This window comes from Lissotriton helveticus, chromosome 4_1 (assembly GCF_964261635.1).
Source record: "Lissotriton helveticus chromosome 4_1, aLisHel1.1, whole genome shotgun sequence".
In the NCBI taxonomy this organism is placed as follows: Eukaryota; Metazoa; Chordata; class Amphibia; order Caudata; family Salamandridae; genus Lissotriton; species Lissotriton helveticus.
In genome coordinates, this window is record NC_136063.1 from 450,130,743 (window position 1) to 450,153,143 (window position 22,401).

At 41.3% G+C, this 22,401-nt stretch overlaps 1 protein-coding gene and 1 pseudogene across 1 annotated transcript in view; both read right to left on the reverse strand.

Annotated features, from left to right (window-relative positions):
* The window catches only part of TMEM67 (transmembrane protein 67), a 989,409-nt gene that overhangs the window by 630,880 nt on the left and 336,128 nt on the right, over nt 1-22,401 (reverse strand). The gene's annotated exons all lie outside the window — the stretch shown is intronic.
* Nucleotides 5,763-6,385, reverse strand: LOC144827182 (eukaryotic translation initiation factor 1 pseudogene; annotated as a pseudogene).

A 22,401-nucleotide genomic window follows, 5' to 3' on the forward strand; every position in this document is an offset into this window, starting at 1 on the left:
AACATTTATTCCACCAAAAACAAAGAACCCCATATTGCCGTAAATGTAGCTATTGAGCAGATACCTCTTGCCTTAGCCAGCGCCTGTTCCATATCGTGTGTTTGCCTTACTAACAGCCACCAATCCATAACAGATGGGGGTTTTGATGATATCCACTCCCTATCTATGGTTAATCTTGCCGAGACTAGTAAGATAGCAAGCAAACTATTGCTTTTAAGGAGCTCAGAACTATTTCGCATCATGATTTCATTAATTGACAAAGGTGCTCCTATCCCCAACTTCTGAAGGAGGACACTCCCAACATTCTGCCAGAATATAGCCAGTACCGGACATGTTACAAACATATGTTTTATGTCAGACGTGTATAAGTTACATCTAGGGCATTTTGTCCGATCACTAGGTGGGTAAACATCCTTTACAACGCAACTGTTACAACGAAGTACCTTTACGACGCAACCATTACAACGCACCTTTTACAACGACTTGCGCTGGGTGGCGCTCTAGGATAGGGAATAGTTTCCAACACCTTCCCTACTATCCACGGGGACTGGAGTTGGAATAATAAATTAAACTATTCACTATCCAGCGCCACCCAACGCAAGTCGTTGTAACGACTTGCGTTGTAAAACTTGCGTCGTAAAGGCATGCGTTGTAATAGCATGCGTAGTAACGTCATACATCCCACTAGGTGTAGTATTGTCAGGTGATCACTTAGCTGTTCTTCGGGAGTATATTATAAGAGACATAACATACGATGTTGCAGTCGCACGTTAGTAGGGTGGACGGGCTCATCTAGTGTGCTAAGAGCTTGTGATATGGAACTAGCTGCTACCGGTGCCCCCAGCACCTTGCTCCAACGATCAGCTAATCTCCCGCAGTCATCTATTCTGTAGCTGCTTAACCATTTGTACACCCTACTGATCAGTCTTTTCGATTCTTCTGCATACATGAAATCCCACATCTCGGAATCAGTTATGTTTACCGAGTTTATGTCTCTTAAAAAATAATCCAGAATCTGGTAGTATTTAAACAGCATATAGTCGGGCAATTTATGCTTAATCTGCAGTCTCTCAAATGAGACAAAGCTGCTGCAGTCATACAAATCCCCCAAACTTGTAACTCCACAGCTTGCCCATTTACTACCCACAGCATCCTGAAATATCTCTGGCAATCCTGGATTATGCCATAACGGGAATTTGTCATGATATAGAGTAATATTATTGCTAAGCAAAATAGCACACCATGTATTTATACCCCTTTTAAAGTAGTTTGGGTCGTTGATTCTATACAGAAACATCTTGCTCTCGCCCCCTAACATAAACTCATGGCAAAAGATGGTGCAGGCAGGATTGATAAGACTACGGAGACGAATAAAACAGACTGACCAGAAGTATGTTTTAAAATCTGGAAACTCTAGTCACCCTTGGCTGAAAGGAAGTTTCAACCGATCTGACGCGCGCCTTGCTTTCTTATATCCCCATATAAAACTACTTAACGTTCCGTCTAAGCGCTTAAAAAATAAGCTCAGAACACGTAACGGATTAGAACGAAAAAGATAAAATAACTTAGGCGGGAGGCATTTCATAAAATGCGAAGGAAAAGGGCTGCAATCAAGGAATTAGGGTGGGTACAGGCTATGAGGGATGTGTGGAGGACATTATACCCAAATATACCAGGTTATACTTACTATTCTGCTCCACACAAATCATATTCACGAATAGACATGGCTTGGGCTACAGTTCCTATTTTATGGTCAATGGATATGGAAATATGCCCAAACGTTAGCTCAGATCACAATCCTATCCTTTTAACACTTAAAATCCCTGATGAGAACAAGGCACCTGGAATCTTCTAGTTTCCTGGGTATCTATTTTCAGATGAGGAGTATGTGGCTAGGACCAGAGGTCAACTCGAAGCCTTTTTTTAGGAAAATGCAGGATCTGTCTCTCCCATAGTGATATGGGATATATGCATGGCTGTATCTTAGCAATACGCGTGGTAGAAGATCAGCATGCAGAGGCTGCTTTGAGGGGGGCCACTGATCTGGAACAACTGGGGTCTGTCTTCATAGATATCAGATCAAAGTTTAAGAATAAATTTAGGCGAGAAAAGTATGGCAAGCTATAGCAAATATCATCTGTCGCAATACGAATTTGGGGAGACAATTGGCAAGATTCTTGCTTTCAAAGTTCCAGACGACAGGGCTAAGTCTCATATAAAGGCAATTAAGGGGCAAATGATATCTTGTATGAGCAGCCACAACAGTTACTCGCATAGTTTGTTTCGTAATATCAAGCGCTGCGTACTCCAACGATTCGACCAAAGCAAGAAGACGTTCTCAGATTTATCCAGAATAGTTCTCTGAAAAATATGGGGAGTGAGACATCTGATCTCCTTGACGAGGGCATATCATGTGAAGAGCTAGAAATGGCAATTAGTGCTTTACCATCAGGCAACGATGGATTAAACCCAGATCTGTGACTGGAGTGAATGTTTTGCCATTGTGCAACAGTCTGTCCATATCATCTTGTGTTTTGCTTACCATCAGGCAAGGCAGCAGGGGAAGATTCTATTCCCCTGGAATTTTATAAAACTTTTAAAGATGTCTTGCTGGAGCCACTTAGCCAGGTAATAGAGGTGGTTGGAATTAGCTGTAAAACCCTTGAATCATGGAATAAGAAGCAAATAATTTTTTTCTTGAAAAACAACAAACCAGCAGAGGAGTGTGGGTCGTATCGGCCAATTTCACTCAAACGCCGATGCAAAAATCTACTCAAAAATTCTTGCAAATCGCCTTTCCCCAATAATGCCTAGTTTGTGCCCCCCCCCCCGCCCCCTCAGCATGGGTTCATCCAAGGAAGGGACACAACAGCTCATGTTAGCATGGCAGTGACAGCCTTTGATGTGGCAGATATAAGATCCACTTCACTCGGTATGATATTAATAGACGCAGAGAAAGCGTTCGACCGAGTCGGGTGGAAATTTCTTTTGGCAACACTTTTAGCTTTTGTGATTAAGAGTCAATTTAAAAGGCAGATACAAGTTTTACACTATAAGCCTTGTGCAAAATTAACATACTCAGGCCTGCAATCGTCAATCTTTCCGGTACTCTGTGGCACTCGTCAGGGGTGCCCCCCTCTCATCTTTATTATTTGCTCTCAATATAGAGCCATTTATCCAAGCTTTGCATAATAATCCCCAAATACGTGCTTTTATGTCTGGAGCAAACTCTCTCAAGGTCATCGCATATGCAGAAGACATAGCGGTCTTTTCATCAGAACCAGGAGAAGCGCTAAAAGTGATAACAGACGTAGCTGGTTAGTTCGGTTAAATCTCAGGCTAAAAGTTGAATGTCAATAAGACCCAAGTCCTTCTTAATTATAAATCTCCTGCTCCTATGCAGGGAGTTTGTTCAGTGGTTACTTATTTGGGGGTCAGGATAACAGCACAAATAGACAGAATTTTTTCATTAAATTATGAAGCCTTGTTGAAGGAGACGACTAAGTCTTTAAAAAAATGGCACAAGCTGCCTATTGGTATAATTGGTAGAATTAACATTATAGGGCGTCCTTTCCTAATACGCCTCGGTATGTAGGAATGTTTTGTGACCTAAATGTGGTCGCAAAACGTTTGCATTTTTCTACCTACTTCAGGTAGGTGGTAACCCATTCTCAAATGGCAAGGGATCCCCAAGGGACCCCTTTGCCTTGGTTAATGTATGCAAAAACCTTTTACTGCCTACTCTTAAAAAATGAAAAGAAAACGTTACTTTCTTTTTTTTTTAAACGCAACCTGTTTTCCTTTAAGGAAAACGGGCTGCATTTAAAAATCAATTACTTTATGGAAAAGCAATCATGGACATGTTGGTCTGCTGACCCCAGCAGGCCACCATCCCCGTGATATTAAAGATTCCTAGGGGGTCGCAAATTGCGACCTACTTCATTAATATTAATTAGGTAGGTGAATTTGCGACCCCCTACGAATCGCTGCATGAAACTCTTGGCATTTCTTACATTTGTAATAATTGCGATTCGCAGAAAATCGCAATTCGGTAATCCATATTACAAATGTTGTTACTTGTGGCTCTTTGTTTATATGTCTTATGTCTTGTTTATATTGTTCAAGACATTGTTTTCTGTTGTAATTTTATGAACACTATCATCATGATGAATATGCTCACTAACACTCAAAATCATATCGACCTTATTAAAGTCCTTCACGTTTTGCGATCTTCTACAACAGTGTTAATCTGTTTGCTTTGGAGATTGGGAGAAATGAGCACGAATTCAAAACACCTTTCTAAAATTGCACTTAAAATGCTTTAAATGTTGTAGAAATGTTTATGTTAGGAAATGACTCGTAGGAAAAAGAGTAAATGCATAATGTTAAGAACCCTAGTAAATAAACTGTGAAAAATACATTAGCTAAGCACATGTAAATTAATGCGTGTTTCAAAGACATTTTTTTGCACCAGGCAACCATTTCTTAATGTGTCTATTAACAAGGCCCAAAGTCTTTCCACTCGACTCTGGCTCACAGTGGCATGAATGAGATATTTAGCAAAACTGCTTAGCATTGGTGACAGCTTATAGAAATGTGCTGACTATAACACTGTGTTTATCTAGTTTCTCACCCCATATTAGATCATGTGTTAGAATATAAAGTGTTCACTAAAACTGTGTATGCTAAATGATGACTTGGAGACTTTATGATTGATGTTTTCGAATAACATTGATCGATGCTTTTATATTACTGGCTAGCTATTGTTCAAGCATTGAGCTCATAGAGCATCGTTTAGCTTAGGTCAGAGGGTTCTCATGAGAACCTTCCCCCCTGTAACAATCACAACAACAATAGTATTGACTAATTGCAACGAGGGTATAGACTGTGGAATCAGAAGAAGAAGCATCGTATGACCGACAACATCATCTCATGAACTATTTTCATTGGATAGCAACAGATGACACCTACAGAATTGTTACAAAAGTATGAATCTATATTAATGAGTGTTTCTAGGTAGTAAGCAGCGATTTTCCATTAAGACTTCTCACTCTTCACTTCCACTTCCATTATTCTGGTGGTTTTGCCGCTGGACCTCTCCTTGCCCTGAGATTCTTCTCGCAGAGAGTTGATTTCTTTAGCTATTCCCCCGTGGTGATGACTTTTGGATTTTGGTGATCAATGCTACTGCAAGGATCACACTTTTATTTACATTTGCTACTGCAGCTGTGGGGAACTCGTCTGAGTTTCCATAACTACTCTTTATGAGAAGTTAATTTTCTTATTTGCTCTTCTCCGGAGGAACTCTTCATGGGTTCTATTTAGAGTAGGTCCTTTAGTTATCTTACGGGGTTTCTTTACAGCACACTTTGAAATATTATATATATATATTTTTTTTTCTGAAAACAGGTTTATTGAATAAGAGAGTTTAATACATTACAAATAAAACAAAGCTCATATGCTTTTCGCCATTATTATTAAATGAGCTAGCAGCACTCCTCATTTCTGTAGCTTCATTTTATACCTGGATTTATAGAGCACAAAGTGTCCATCTGTTATTGTTCCCTCGTCTTGTTTCTTAAACTCTTCTACTGACCAGTGAGACTTCTCACCTACTCATATCAAGTGGGGTTAGCTTCTGGTCAGGGTAAAACCAAAATGCTATAGTGCCGCACATAGGGAGCCTCTCGCATCACTATCTAGTTTTTTATCTTAGCAGTCAGCCTTTCTCTCAATTAATTGCAAAAACTTTGCTACTATACTTCCCGTGTGCCATGTGATACTTGGACTTCTGAAATGCTTAATTAGATTGTGGAATTTTCCACAGGGTTGGATTCTGTGCCATGTTTTACTTTAGGATTACAGTCCTGTCATAATTGTTTCCAACCAACCCTTCAGCAAAGAGTCTCCCACTACAGATGTTGATGCTGTTTATCACATTAATGTAGCATGTCCTTAAAATTGTGAAAGGGTATTTTCACATGCTGTTCAGTTTAACTTGAGACGAGGACTGGCTACTCATTCCAGATGGAATCCTACGAACTGGAACATTTAGAAGCCATGGACTTTAAGCTGTTCATCCTTTGCCAGTCCCACCTCAATGAGGAACTGGCATGCGTTTTTACGCTGGTCACCTTGAAGCTGGATTACCTCTCCGTATTCTGGGTGCTCAACCACAGTACCATTGCAAGCACATTTTTTTTTAAAGACCTTGACTAACTTCTTTTTATCGTAATCATCTGCAATCCCTTGTTCGGGTCTTTCTGCCATTTCTCTGTTGGATCCTTATATGAATAGAATCCTCTAACCCTGCTGGGAGCCAGGCATCACTCTTGGTGGCATCAGCTAAGGGGTCGAAAGACTGAAGGTTCTGGATACCGGACATACGATATGCTTCTTTTTCCGTGATGGAAACTGTCGGCTGAGTACTGGGCAGGTGGTTGTAGTCAGTGTGGGAAGGTATCGAACCAACGGTAATTCAACAACAGTTCAGAAAGGACATAAGAGGTTTTTTTGCACACAGTTAATTTTTCTAATGTTAACATCTAATCAAATCTATTTTATATTTCTGTAAACTTAATGATCTAAATAAAGAGATTTAGATACTCTAACCTTATGACAAATAACGGTTTTGAAACGTTTACCAACCTCTCATCATGGATTGATCGCAAATTCTATGTCATTAATGATAGGAATTGACTTGGGAAAGCTCTAATTTGCCTACGGTGGAAAAGGTCCATCGGCATCTCTAGAGCCACATAGATTCACCACTACAAGATTTGTAAGTGAGTGTATATTGAGACTGAACCATCTTGGTAAGTAATTGGGCTCCCGCAGAATGAACGGTTAATGCTGCAAATACTAGTGTAGCCTAACATTTAAAACATAGGCCAATTTTTAAAGTAGACCATATGAAATTCAGACCCACATTAATAACAATTCACCTTGAAATAACACTAAGTTTTGTCTTTACCTTGAATTTATCCTCAGATGAGACCTTATTACAAATAGCACACACTTCATCAAAAAATGACTGGCTGGTGTCAGAAATGTATTTGGCCAAACAAATTGATAGGTCTACACTTTTAACAATGCCAACAGTTTCGAATACAGTTTGATTCCTGCGCCTCGGGGTTGCTCCAGAGTGTTCTTATGGGTCAATGTACTACAATTTGTTCCACAATCTAAAGTTCTACCAAATTTACACTGAGAGGATAGGATTCTGAGTGCTCCCAAATACGACTCAAAGGGTTCATTTGGCTACTTTGAATCTGGAGTAAAATGGTGATGCTGCATGACGATATGGGGATCATCCTTGAAATGTGATTTTAGCTTGTCAGTAGCTTCTCTGAAATCATGATAATCACCAGTAGCTAACCTACTAGGTGGACGGCACCTCTGCAAATGTTTGAATACTTTTGTGCTCCCTCCACCAACAGGTTGAATAACAATGCTTTCTTCCTTTCTGCTTCAAAGGATTTGCCACCAGCAGTCAGCCACCAGATAATTATTAAACACGACGCACCATGTTTCCCACTTCATAGTGAATTCACCAGCACTATCGAGAACATTGGTGCCTGATTACAAGCCTGAGCAATGTTATGACAAGGCTCAAATGCAGGAATTTACAGTAAATAACATATGGCAATATACAAGTGAAACAAATCACCACATAAAAGTGTACCCATCTATAACTACTTGCCATTCATAGCATGTTAGGCTTGTGCTACAATATACCATGAACTAGTATGAGTGCCAAAAATAAGTGTGCATATCACCATTTGCTGCTTAGGACATGTTTTTCTAATGAATAACAATAACTTTCAAATACCAAAATACTTCAGCTGCAAGGAATTTCTCTAACTGATATTAATAAAGAATGGCACCCACATGTGTGCTTATCAATGTTGAAAAGAATATAAGCCAAATGAATGCATACCATGAGCTGCTGCCAACCAGCCGTGAGCAGGTATACCAACTGGAATGCTCGTCACTGTTCAACAATATGACTGGCCCGTCTTCCTTAAACTGGCAAGGACCTTATCACCGCTTAATTTCCAATACATACCTGCAGCGCATGCTATCACTAGGTGGTGCAAAGTTGTTAACCCCTTCGCTGCTAGGCCTCCCCCTCCCCGTGCTAAGCCTTGTTTGGCTATTTGGGGTAGTTTGCGCTTAGGCTCCTGTAACGTTTTGACCACATAAGGTATCCATGCCCAATTTGCGTCTTTTTTTTCCAACATCATGGGGATTTTAAAGGTACCCAGGGTTTATTGATTCCCCTGGAGGAGACCGAGAAAGTAGCCAAACTACATCTAAATTTTGATTTTGGGATGGAAAAATGGGGGAAAAAGTGCTGTAGAAGAAAAAAAATTCCCTGCAAATGGTATCAACAAATGGTTTGTGGTGCTGAAATCACCATCTTCCCAGCTTTCAGGGACCAACATTTTTTACACCGTTTTGGCATTTTACTGGGACATAGCTTAGTTTTGATATTTTTTGTGCTTTAAACCTCCTTCCAGTTAATGGTAGAAATGGGTATGAAAGCAATAATGGATCCTGGAAAGCTATACATTTCAGAAAATTAGACAAAATTCTGAATTCAGCAACGGGTCATTTGTGTAGATCCTTCAATTTTTTTTATAGAAACTAACAGCTGAAAATAGGAAAAATTGAAAATGAGTTGAAAAACAGCCATTTGTGCAAACGTTTTCACCTGTAACTTCTTCCAAGTATGACAGATGTTTGAAAGCAATATATTGTTACATCCACTGGACCTTTCTGGCTGTGGGGATCTATAGGAATTGTAGGTTCACCAAGAACCAGAGGAACCCAAAGCCAATAACTGAGAAGTGTCTTGCAATGTTTTTTTTGTGTACCGGGTATATAGCAATTCATTTGGGAAAATAAAAATAGTGACAAATCGGTATGAAAAACACCTATGTATTTCCGAAATGGGAACAAAATATAGAGTTTAGAAACAGTAGCTATTTGCAAATCTCCGAAATGCTTCTAAAAATTTCTGTGTGGAAAAGTTGTGGGATCATCGGGCTGACACAACATTTCTTCCACCCAGCGTTCCCCCAGGTAGCCCGATAATAATAGTACCTCACTCGTGTGGGTGGGACAAGTACCTGTGACAGGCAAGGGCCCAAAATGTCTTGTGGAAACATCAAAATTACCTATCACAAAACAATCTGGTTTTGCAAGGGGGGGGGTCCAAATGAGTTTTTGATCCCGGGCTTGGCGGCCATCTAGGGAAACCTACCAAACCCACACATTTCTGAAAACTAGACACCCTGAGGGGTCCAGTGAGGTGTGGCTTGTGTGGATCCCCCAATGTTTCCCTACCCAGAATCCCCTGTAAACCTCAAATTTAGCTGAAACAATCACTTTTTCCATAGATGTTTGTGTGGGGTCACCATGCTGGCACAAATATCCTACCATCCAGCATTCCCCTTGTTCTCCAGAGTAAAATGATACCTCACTTGTGTGGGTGGAAGTTTGTGGATCTGGGCAAATTCCAGAACTTTCCATCACAGAAATGTGAGGAAAATGTGTTTTTTAAAATTTATTTTTTACAAAGTTTGAGGTTTGCAAGGGATTCTGGGTAACAGAACCTAGTGAGAACCACACAAGTCACCACATACTGGATTCCCCTGGGTGTCTCTAGTTTAAAAAAATTGATAGGTTTTCTAGGTTTCCTTGGGTGCCATCTGCGCAAGGACCCAAAATCCACAAATAGGCATATTCTGAAAAAAAGTCAGTGCCTATTGGGCTTTCTGCTGCCCTGGGGAGGGCGGAATCGGGGGCTATGGCCCCGATATGCCCCCAAGGGGTCAGAAAGACTGAGGCTATTTTTTTTGGGGGGGGGACATTGGGATGCTCATTCTGGGCATCCCCTCCCCGACGTATAAAAAAGCCAGCAAAATCGCTGGCACCTAGTGGGCTATCTGCCCCCTCAGGGGTCAGATCAGGGGCTACTGCCCCCATTTGACTTCCGGGTGAGGGCAGAAAGACTGTGGCATCTTTTTTGGGGGGTAGTGGCATTGGCATACCCATTTTGGGCAGCCCCCACCCCTGACATTTAAAAATAATTTACCCATGTGCCGAGTGGGCTTTCAGCCCCCCCTTCCCCAGTCAGAAAGGGGCTATTGCCCTTCTTTAGGGGGGTAGGTTGAGGGCATTGAAGTGCCCATTATGGGCAGCCCCCACCCTTGGCCTATGAAAAATATTCCCTGGTGTCAAAGGTGCTTCCTGCCCCCCCCCCCGGGGGGGCAGATTGGGGGCTACTGCCCCATCTGCCCACCCAGGAAAGGCAGAAAGACGGTCTGTGTCAAACATTTATGGGGAGAGCAAAGACCCTTGCCCAAGGGGCCGCTCCCCCCTCCCTGGTGGCTTTTGGGTTGATCCCTGCTTGGTGACAGCCCTCCTGGGACAATCTCCTAGCAGGCATCCACTAGGGAAGGATACCATTGGAAAGGGGAGATTCTCCCCTTTCCAACGATACCTGTCCCAAGTGTTATGGTGCTCAGGGGCTGAGATTGCCCCACAAGCACTGAAACAATGAAAAATAAACTTCATTTTCATTTTGGTTCTGTCATGAGCACAGGGAACTGGTGCTCATGACAGAACTATTCCGGAACCATTCTCTTCTTTCAGTTTTTGCAGCTAAGCTACTTCTAGGACTGCGTCCTCACTGCCCTATTTCCAACCACTTCAAATCTTTTCACTGGCTCAAAGTGTCAAAGGAAACCATTTTTAGATCTATTTAATTTGCCACTGGGCACTTATAAATGTTGGAACTATTCTTAAACGCATTAGAGTTGCTTGCTACGCCCGAGATGATCTCTGTGCTGATATGCTTTTCCTGCCAATATCCCAGCATCAGGTAAGTTTGTCTTGTGCTTTCTCTAACCTTATTCTTACAATCTACTTGGATCTGAACCTCACTATCTAGGTTTCTGAAAGGGGTGTAAACCTGGCTTGTATACTGATTTATCTTCCTTGATTCGGTACCATACGTCTTCCTTTTTTTCAATGCTTCTTTAGTGCACAGACACCCATATTTGGGTACCAGTCGCATTTTACAATCATCATCATCTATTGATGATTAGACATGCAACCTATTTCCCGCAGCTGCACATGCTGATAATTATGTGTGGGTTTTGTAGCAAAGTTACATCTTTTGCTTAACTTGGAAAAATAAATGGTAGAATGTCCAGTGTTACAAATGTTATCATATTATTGGGATTTTAGATATTTATTTACTAGTATAATTAACCAATGACTTGAATATAATGATAACTATAATATGCTGCTACTTCTCATATGGAAGCTTTAAGAACAATTTAAAACTTAATAAATACATATATGAAAAATGTTATTTAATTACAAGCCCACTTAAGTTCTTCTAACTAAATTAGCCCTCTAAGTTTCTAGCAAGTTACTGTTTGTATACGATTCTGTTTTCGGTAGCAAAGCAGAAACCCTGCTGTCTGTCTGCAGATTTTAAACTTTATTCGAAGGGTTTTCTTTATGTAACAGAACAGATAGTAGTTTGCTCAAATCGTTAAATCGCATAGATATCATGCTTATACTAGACCAAGGGTTGTTCCTAAGATAGTTCTAAGCGGAGGGTACAAGATCCTTCCACAACACTGCATTGTTTCTGAAACAGTTATCATGTACGGCTGGCCGGGCTTTAACCCACAGCAAGTAGCATTTGTTAAAAATAAATGAGACCTGTTATTCAGAAGTTCATGATGTGTGGGAATGAATGCACTGGGGGAAAAGGCTAAAACACAGCTAAACACTGCCATTAAAGCGCTACACGCTCTGTGCAATGATACAGTGAAACACAGAAGGGAGTGTCCAAGGGGATTTCTACTATTTGCTGTACTGATATACACAAGGTAATCTTCATTTTCATTTAATCAGATGTAGAAGAACGGAATCTTCCATGAATGGAAATATTGTAAATTGTTTCATACCAACCAGTAGATTTATATTTATTACAGACTTAAAAATGAAATGTTGTAATGGGCAATGAAATACTACAGTGTATAAACCAGGTAATAGGCGGAGTGTCACTGACTGTAAATGATGCATCTTCAGCTTGTTTTATACTTCATAAGGTGTATGTAGATTCTTTTTTAGCCATTATTTTTTTCTGTGAGTGTCAAATTGTATGGTTGAAATAGGGTTGGTTCACGGAGAATTTGCTAAGGCACAAAACCTGATCTCAGGGTTTGTAATTCCCAGTTAAACTGTATAATTGCTCTTAACCGAGCCTGCCAGTGTTGTAATAAATTCAGGTTTCCTTTCAAGATATCTAAGGCTGATGACAAATTGTGATTTAATGAGTACACTTTTTTAGAAAGTGTGTGCATTCCATTGTTGATAACTTTAAAAACTTAAATACGGGAAGTCTTCTGGATCGATTTGTCTCATTCTTTCTGCAGTTTCTTTCCCTAAAAATTTATTTATTTTGGCTTAGATTCCTGTGGCAAGGAATCTTTCATCTCTTTTAGGACGTGGTCCTAGAGGAAATCAGGGAAGTCTGTGTTTTCATTAATGGAGGAAAAGTGTTCTTTCACAGTTGAAAGATTAGAGTGTTCTAGCCATCATTGGCATAGCTTACCTACACTATATGTGATAATTACTACATGTGTTTGTTTATTAGGTTGAAATTGACATTTGCTGAACAGGGGCAGGCCACCTTTAGATTAGATGGTTTCTTTAAGTCCTTCATTGTTTCAAATCCCATAGTTTGGTTTAGAAAGATCATTTCTGTCTGTATTATACAAAAAAAAGTAATACCTATCTTTGCTTTGTATCTGCCAAAATGTGGCCCCCTACAAGTTTTTTTTCATCAATATTTGCTTTTCAATACTCCTATTCTTGAATAGCCAGATTTCGACTAAACTCAGTGGAGTAAAGCAGCTTGTTGGTAGTGATTAGGATTTTGGAAGCTGCTGTGTCTCTGTGTAAAATAGAAGGCTGAAGGGTGTGGTCTGTCAGCACTCTAAAAGTAAGGGAATTTCTTTAAGAAATTTGGCTTGATTGGAGGAGGCAGAGACTCACAATCTTCCCATTATGTGTAATTGTGTGTATTTCTCTAGGATAGCTAGTCCTATGTATGAAATAATGTACATAATGGTGATCACAATATATTTTTTTGTAACTTGCTAAGTTCGAGGATCTTCAGTATTCAAAGTAGCATATATGCATGTAAGTCAGACATCATTCTCTCAAAAGTCTCAATTTCCCAATCTTCTGAAATAGAACCGGGTATAATAACATCATTTATTGAAACTTAGACAAAAGGCTCTCAGTAGATAAGAGCTAAGTATGTGGAGGGACACACTTCTTTCGTGTAGCTTTACACTAATGAAGGACACAGCCATACAAAACATGATGGCAAAAGCTGTGTGCTTTAAAAACAACCCACTAGTGAACTGAAAGTCAGTGCAGACAAGAAAGAATTAAAGATGCAGATGTAAAAGGAGAAAGATAAAAAGCAAACAAGCTTCCATATTTTGAACAATCTGAAGTTATTTCACCAGATAAGATGAACCTCCTAAGTACAGAGTACATGGATCATGATTTACTGACAATCGGTAGTAAACAAATACGAGCAATTAATAAGAAGTCATGTAAAATGAGCTTCCCAACAATCTTTGGATTTTAACAGAAAAAAAGGCATTCAAGAGACAGCAAGATTCCTCTAATAACTAGAAGGAGTGGGAGAACTGAGACTGGCTAGCCACCAAGTGGAAGACCACAGAGGGTGGGCCACACAACAATACATATATCTGTTTTATACGAATTAAGATTTGGCCAGGTGGCCTTAATACAGTGCTTGATATGTGAAAGAATTAGTGTCTGGGTCCAAAATTGCGCTCAAAAGCACGCAGCAGGCACATTCGAATGTTGAACTGAGGAAAACTTAGGCTGTAGTTAGTTAGGTCAGTCCACAGAAACAGCATTTTATGTTTCTTTAACCTGTTCCGAGCTTGCGTCGGCCATCGGCCGATGCACGCACTACTTCGCGGGAGCTGCGCACGACCGTTGGCTGACGCAGCCCCGCCCGCTCAATAGAACGCCCACACCGCGGCGGAATGTCTGCCGCGGTAAACGGGTTAATAACTTTGCAGCCATGTGACTAATCTGCATAAAACCTTTCAAAACAAAACTTAATCCCATTAGGCTCCCATTGGTGGATTGTGCGAAGTCAAAGAAAAGAGGGGTCCCTAAAAAAGTGTTCGCCAATACAGAAAAGGCAGCTGAACAGAATTACACAAAAGCGGTTAAAAAGTTAAACTCTACTTAGAAAGCATGCTTTTTGTGATTCAGAGTAAATCATTCAAGTTGTTTTGAGAAATTAGCATTAAAAGAGGTGCTCGGGTTGTACATGAAGGGATTAACCCATCTGAAAAAGTAATATATACTTGGATGGTTGGTGCTGTGGGAGTCCCGTGTGACACCTGCAGTGCCAAAAAAATACAAAAATAGCTGCTTGTGATTAGTCTAGGTAGCTTTTCCTATTGGCCCCTTCAGACCCCGCTGGAGCGATCGCAGTCCTGCAAGACCGAAATGATCTGATTGGCTAGCTACAACACTGAACAAAATATTGTGATAGCCATTATATGACTCAGGGATTCATACCCCTAGTCCTGTTGGCTGCTTCCAGAGGGCTGGGTGCAATGTCTGTTATAATGTGTTATAATGTTGAAGGAAAATAGGATGGGTTGGGTTTTTGTGTTCATGCTTACAGCATCTCTCAAGAGGATGGAATGTATTTATTTAAGAGGAGGGCCTGTGACACAATAATATTCTGAGGCTGTTGGGAGGACTGGGAGAGAAGCTGTTTGTGTCCGGCTTGTCAGGCGCAGGTTTTCATCTACGAATAAAGTTGAAGCGTACTTACTACAGAAGTCTCAGGTGGTATTTGGAAGAAGAATTACAATATATTTCGGCCACGAGGATGGGATAGCCATGCACCTGTGAACAGAATACGTTCATTATCTGCAGAGAAATCCTGTGTTGTAGATTCCCATCAGTGCGGGAGGCCTGCTCCAGCTCTTAGTTTGCTTGCGTGTGCTGTTCTGGCCCAACCTGTGAGTCTACTATTGACTGTGAGAGTTTTCTGCCATGAACTGTGATTTTTTGACAGTTTTAAAAATTGTTGGCTGGTTCGGCGGACTTCAGGCTTGGGTACTCCCAGTCCATGCCTTCATAAGCCAGCCTTAGAAGCACATGTCAGACCAAGAGCTATACAGACCATGCTGACCGCCCGAGCATTCTTAGCTATGCCACTCTTGGCCAAAGAAAGTTTGCCAGGCTATGCTGGGCACCCACCCGAAGGTCTGATTTGAAACAGGGACGCAGCAGTTTCGCAGTGCTCATAGGTTCACCGCTCACGCCCGCTTTCACCGCATTTGGCGGCACAAAATATGTAGGCAACCCAACAGCTGGATCTCTGAATATCAGTTTCAAGCTGCCTACCGGATTTAATCTGTGCTGCCTTTACTTGACACGTCGCTGCTAATGTTTCCTTATCTCGTTTTACAACAGAACCATATATTATATTGCAGAGTACACTACAATCTACCATAGAGTCTTCAAGCTGTGGGATGAAAGTTTAACATGCAGTGGGACCAGTGGGACCTTGCGGTTTCCTCCACCACTGCGCACTTATTATTATTTTTATCTCTTGGAGAGTATGCATTAGGAGGCCAGCATGAGCATTAGCTAGTCCATTGTGGTGCCACCTTCATTTTTAATGCAGAAGGAAGATCCGCCCATTGAATGGGAAGATTGGGTGGAGACCTTTGAAAATTATTTGGTGGCTCTTTGAGGGACACATTTTTCTCCCCTCAGAAAGAAAGCGTTGTTGACTAGGTATTTGGGCACAGAAGGTCAACACTTCTTTAAATATTTACCACAGGAGTATGAAGAAAACGATGATGTAATTGAGTATGTGTACAAAGTAGCAAATTGCAGCTACAAGAGAGCTTTTCCAAAACATTGAACATTGCCATGCAACGTCATAAATTCTACACACTTCGGCAGAGACAGATGGAGTCGGTGGATGAATTTGTGGCCATGGATTTGGCCACAAAGTGCAAGTTCGGGCTCATGACAGAGGAGCTTATTAGGGATCAACTTTTAGTCCAATGAAACAACAACAAAATGTAAGAATGACTTTGGGCTGCCAGCAATCCTACATTAAAGGGCGCTATCAAGATTGCCAAGGTTATTTAAGAATCGGACAAGTGCATGAAGGAGATGCAAAAGATAGACAGTGATCCTGATTGCGTAGCACTAATAAAGAGAAAACTAGGTGTCTCCGGTGTGACACATTGCAGAGGAGGAAGTTGAAGCACCACCAGCTTGCTGTCCGCGCAAAGCAAAACCACAGCACAGTTCTGCTACAGATGTGGCAGCAATTTTCATCTGGCCGACTCAAAGCATTGTTATGCTGTTGGCCAAGATTGCTGTGCTTGTGGGAAGAAGGGACATTTTGCACTCTTCTGCAAGCAACCAACAAAAGAGTTGTTTCAATAGAAGAAACAGGAGAAGGGGTGGAGCACAAAATTCTTATGGTTGACCATGACGTGGGAGAAGTTGTTGAGGATGAAGAATCCAAAAGACGATTGCGTCCTGAAAGCAGATATCCAAGTGATTGCAAAAATATTTCCTTGATGGTTGATTCCAGCTCCCTCTATACCATCACACCCAAACATTTGTTTGGCTTTGTATGGCCTGGGAGGGTATTATGTTCTACTGATGTTGTGTTAAAAGGTTACCAAAGGACTAGTATTGGGGTGATAGGTTATGTGTGTGCCAGGTTTGGGTTCATGGACCGCCACACTCAGGGAAAGATATACATAGCTAGTGAGGGTCCACCAATTTTAGACTGGTTGCACCAATATGACTTTAATATTGCAGTGAATCCTCGAGCTGTTGATGAAGTCATGACTGTTATTTATGGAGACATGAATGCAGTCTTGGAACAATTTAAACCTGTCTTCCAGAACAAGTTGGGTCTAGCTAAGGACTATCATCACAGAACAGTTTTGAGAAAAGCTACAATTCCAGTAAGGCATGTAGCTAAAAAGGTCCCCTGGAAATAAGGGCAAAGGTCAAGAAAATAATTGAATAAATGATCCAAGATGGTTTTTTGAACCGGTTGAGGCCACACAATCGTTATCTACAATGGTGCACACTAAGAAAGCTGATGGGTCATTTAGGTTTGCGTTGACCTTCACAGCTTGAACCAAACTGTGGTTATGGATCACTTACCTATGCCCAATATTATGGATTGATTTTCCTGTTGGCTGGTGGAAAGTAATTCCCTAAATTGGACCATAATTATGCCTACCACCAGGTCATGTTAAATCCAGACTAAGCATTTAACTGCTTGTATCACCCCAGAACTTTTTCTTTTCAATTTTAACAGAATGACCTTTGACTTGTCATCTGCAGTAAGTGTTTTTCAGAGACTCAGATCTAATGTGTTGTTAGAGGTCAGCAATGAAGTCTTCTTTCAGGGTGACATATTGATCTTTGGAGACAGTACGGACAAAGTATTGTCTTGATTATTGAATGCAGATCTCACCCTACAGAAAGAGGAATGTACATTTTTTGTGCAAGAGGTTGCATAATTGGGGCATATCATTTCTGGGGAGGGGAGAGACCCGAACTATCTTGTGAGTGCCACAGAGAATGCGTAGGCTCCTGATGAGAAGGAAAAGGTGTGTACTTTCTTGGGACTTGTGGAATATTCTTCTAAGTTTGTGAGATATTTCGTGGGTAAATCAGAACCATTGAGAGAACTGTTGAGGAATGGGAACAAATTTGAGTGGGGAGATGTTCAAAAGCTGCTTTTGAGTAAACCAAGCATAATATTTCAAATTCTGGCATATATGCTCCGTTTCAATGCAATTTGCAAACTGTACTAACTCTGGATCCCAGTGCTGTTGGCATTGGGGTTGTGCTCACCCAGATAAATGGGAAGGTTGAGGACCGTGGCTTTTTCATCTTGCTCATTGACAGATGCCGAGAAGAATTACTCTGTCATTGAGTGGGAGGCACTGGTAGCCACATGGGCGACCAATCACTTTCGCACCTTCATTTGGGGAATGTAGATGATGGAGCAAGGATTGAAGAAAACAAACTTGCTCGAAGCAATCTCTCATTAACAGTACTAATCGGTAGAAATAGTAAAGAAAACTAAATTAATATACACACACAACATTTACATATGGGAAAAGAGCTTAATGCATTCTGAAGTAACAAATAAACAAATGCAACGCGACTAAAACCCAATTTGGCTTGATTGGAGGAGGCAGAGACTCACAATCTTCCCATTATGTGTAATTGTGTGTATTTCTCTAGGATAGCTAGTCCTATGTATGAAATAATGTACATAATGGTGATCACAATACATTTTTTTGTAACTTGCTAAGTTCGAGGATCTTCAGTATTCAAAGTAGCATATATGCATGTAAGTCAGACATCATTCTCTCAAAAGTCTCAATTTCCCAATCTTCTGAAATAGAACCGGGTATAATAACATCATTTATTGAAACTTAGACAAAAGGTTCTCAGTAGATAAGAGCTAAGTATGTGGAGGGACACACTTCTTTCGTGTAGCTTTACAATAATGAAGGACACAGCCATACAAAACATGATGGCAAAAGCTGTGTGCTTTAAAAACAACCCACTAGTGAACTGAAAGTCAGTGCAGACAAGAAAGAATTAAAGATGCAGATGTAAAAGGAGAAAGATAAAAAGCAAACAAGCTTCCATATTTTGAACAATCTGAAGTTATTTCACCAGATAAGATGAACCTCCTAAGTACAGAGTACATGGATCATGATTTACTGACAATCGGTAGTAAACAAATACGAACAATTAATAAGAAGTCATGTAAAATGAGCTTCCCAACAATCTTTGGATTTTAACAGAAAAAAAGGCATTCAAGAGACAGCAAGATTCCTCTAATAATTAGAAGGAGTGGGAGAACTGAGACTGGCTAGCCACCAAGTGGAAGACCACAGAGGGTGGGCCACACAACAATACATATATCTGTTTTATACGAATTAAGATTTGGCCAGTTGGCCTTAATACAGTGCTTGATATGTGAAAGAATTAGTGTCTGGGTCCAAAATTGCGCTCAAAAGCACGCAGCAGGCACATTCGAATGTTGAACTGAGGAAAACTTAGGCTGTAGTTAGTTAGGTCAGTCCACAGAAACAGCATTTTATGTTTCTTTAACCTGTTCCGTGCTCGCGTCGGCCATCGGCCGATGCACGCACTACTTCGCGGGAGCTGCGCACGACCGTTGGCTGACGCAGCCCCGCCCGCTCAATAGAACGCCCACACCGCGGCGGAATGTCTGCCGCGGTAAACGGGTTAATAACTTTGAAGCCATGTGACTAATCTGCTTAAAACCTTTCAAAACAAAACTTAATCCCATTAGGCTCCCATTGGTGGATTGTGCGAAGTCAAAGAAAAGAGGGGTCCCTAAAAAAGTGTTCGCCAATACAGAAAAGGCAGCTGAACAGAATTACACAAAAGCGGTTAAAAAGTTAAACTCTACTTAGAAAGCATGCTTTTTGTGATTCAGAGTAAATCATTCAAGTTGTTTTTGAGAAATTAGCATTAAAAGAGGTGCTCGGGTTGTACATGAAGGGATTAACCCATCTGAAAAAGTAATATATACTTGGATGGTTGGTGCTGTGGGAGTCCCGTGTGACACCTGCAGTGCCAAAAAAATACAAAAATAGCTGCTTGTGATTAGTCTAGGTAGCTTTTCCTATTGGCCCCTTCAGACCCCGCTGGAGCGATCGCAGTCCTGCAAGACCGAAATGATCTGATTGGCTAGCTACAACACTGAACAAAATATTGTGATAGCCATTATATGACTCAGGGATTCATACCCCTAGTCCTGTTGGCTGCTTCCAGAGGGCTGGGTGCAATGTCTGTTATAATGTGTTATAATGTTGAAGGAAAATAGGATGGGTTGGGTTTTTGTGTTCATGCTTACAGCATCTTTCAAGAGGATGGAATGTATTTATTTAAGAGGAGGGCCTGTGACACAATAATATTCTGAGGCTGTTGGGATGACTGGGAGAGAAGCTGTTTGTGTGCGGCTTGTCAGGCGCAGGTTTTCATCTACGAATAAAGTTGAAGCGTACTTCCTACAGAAGTCTCAGGTGGTATTTGGAAGAAGAATTACAATATATTTCGGCCACGAGGATGGGATAGCCATGCACCTGTGAACAGAATACGTTCATTAACTGCAGAGAAATCCTGTGTTGTAGATTCCCACCAGTGTGGGAGGCCTGCTCCAGCTCTTAGTTTGCTTGCGTGTGCTGTTCTGGCCCAACCTGTGAGTCTACTATTGACTGTGAGAGTTCTCTGCCATGAACTGTGATTTTTTGACAGTTTTAAAAATTGTTGGCTGGTTCGGCGGACGTGGGTACTCCCAGTCCATGCCTTCATAAGCCAGCCTTAGAAGCACATGTCAGACCAAGAGCTATACAGACCATGCTGACCGCCCGAGCATTCTTAGCTATGCCACTCTTGGCCAAAGAAAGTTTGCCAGGCTATGCTGGGCACCCACCCGAAGGTCTGATTTGAAACAGGGACGCAGCAGTTTCGCGGTGCTCATAGGTTCACCGCTTACGCCCGCTTTCACCGCATTTGGCGGCACAACATATGTAGGCAACCCAACAGCTGGATCTCTGAATATCAGTTTCAAGCTGCTTACCGGATTTAATCTGTGCTGCCTTTACTTGACACGTCGCTGCTAATGTTTCCTTATCTCGTTTTACAACAGAACCATATATTTTATTGCAGAGTACACTACAATCTACCATAGAGACCTAAAGCTGTGGGATGAAAGTTTAACATGCAGTGGGACCAGTGGGACCTTGCGGTTTCCTCCACCACTGCGCACTTATTATTATTTTTATCTCTTGGAGAGTATGCATTAGGAGGCCAGCATGAGCATTAGCAAGTCCATTGTGGTGCCACCTTCATTTTTAATGCAGAAGGAAGATCCGCCCATTGAATGGGAAGATTGGGTGGAGACCTTTGAAAATTATTTGGTGGCTCTTTGAGGGACACATTTTTCTCCCCTCAGAAAGAAAGTGTTGTTGACTAGGTATTTGGGCACAGAAGGTCAACACTTCTTTAAATATTTACCACAGGAGTATGAAGAGAACGATGATGTAATTGAGTATGTGTACAAAGTAGCAAATTGCAGCTACAAGAGAGCTTTTCCAAAACATTGAACATTGCCATGCAACGTCATAAATTCTACACACTTCGGCAGAGGCAGATGGAGTCGGTGGATGAATTTGTGGCCATGGATTTGGCCACAAAGTGCAAGTTCGGGCTCATGACAGAGGAGCTTATTAGGGATCAACTTTTAGTCCAATGAAACAACAACAAAATGTAAGAATGACTTTGGGCTGCCATCAATCCTATATTAAAGGGCGCTATCAAGATTGCCAAGGTTATTTAAGAATCGGACAAGTGCATGAAGGAGATGCAAAAGATAGACAGTGATCCTGATTGCGTAGCACTAATAAAGAGAAAACTAGGTGTCTCCGGTGTGACACATTGCAGAGGAGAAAGTTGAAGCACCACCAGCTTGCTGTCCGCGCAAAGCAAAACCACAGCACAGTTCTGCTACAGATGTGGCAGCAATTTTCATCTGGCCGACTCAAAGCATTGTTATGCTGTTGGCCAAGATTGCTGTGCCTGTGGGAAGAAGGGACATTTTGCACTCTTCTGCAAGCAACCAACAAAAGAGTTGTTTCAATAGAAGAAACAGGAGAAGGGGTGGAGCACAAAATTCTTATGGTTGACCATGACGTGAGAGAAGTTGTTGAGGATGAAGAATCCAAAAGACGATCGCGTCCTGAAAGCAGATATCCACGTGATTGCAAAAATATTTCCTTGATGGTTGATTCCAGCTCCCTCTATACCATCACACCCAAACATTTGTTTGACTTTGTATGGCCTGGGAGGGTATTAAGTTCTACTGATGTTGTGTTAAAAGGTTACCAAAGGACTAGTATTGGGGTGATAGGTTATGTGTGTGCCAGGTTTGGGTTCATGGACCGCCACACTCAGGGAAAGATATACATAGCTAGTGAGGGTCCACCAATTTTAGACTGGTTGCACCAATATGACTTTAATATTGCAGTGAATCCTCGAGCTGTTCATGAAGTCATGACTGTTATTTATGGAGACATGAATGCAGTCTTGGAACAATTTAAACCTGTGTTCCAGAACAAGTTGGGTCTAGCTAAGGACTATCATCACAGAACAGTTTTGAGAAAAGCTACAATTCCAGTAAGGCATGTAGCTAAAAAG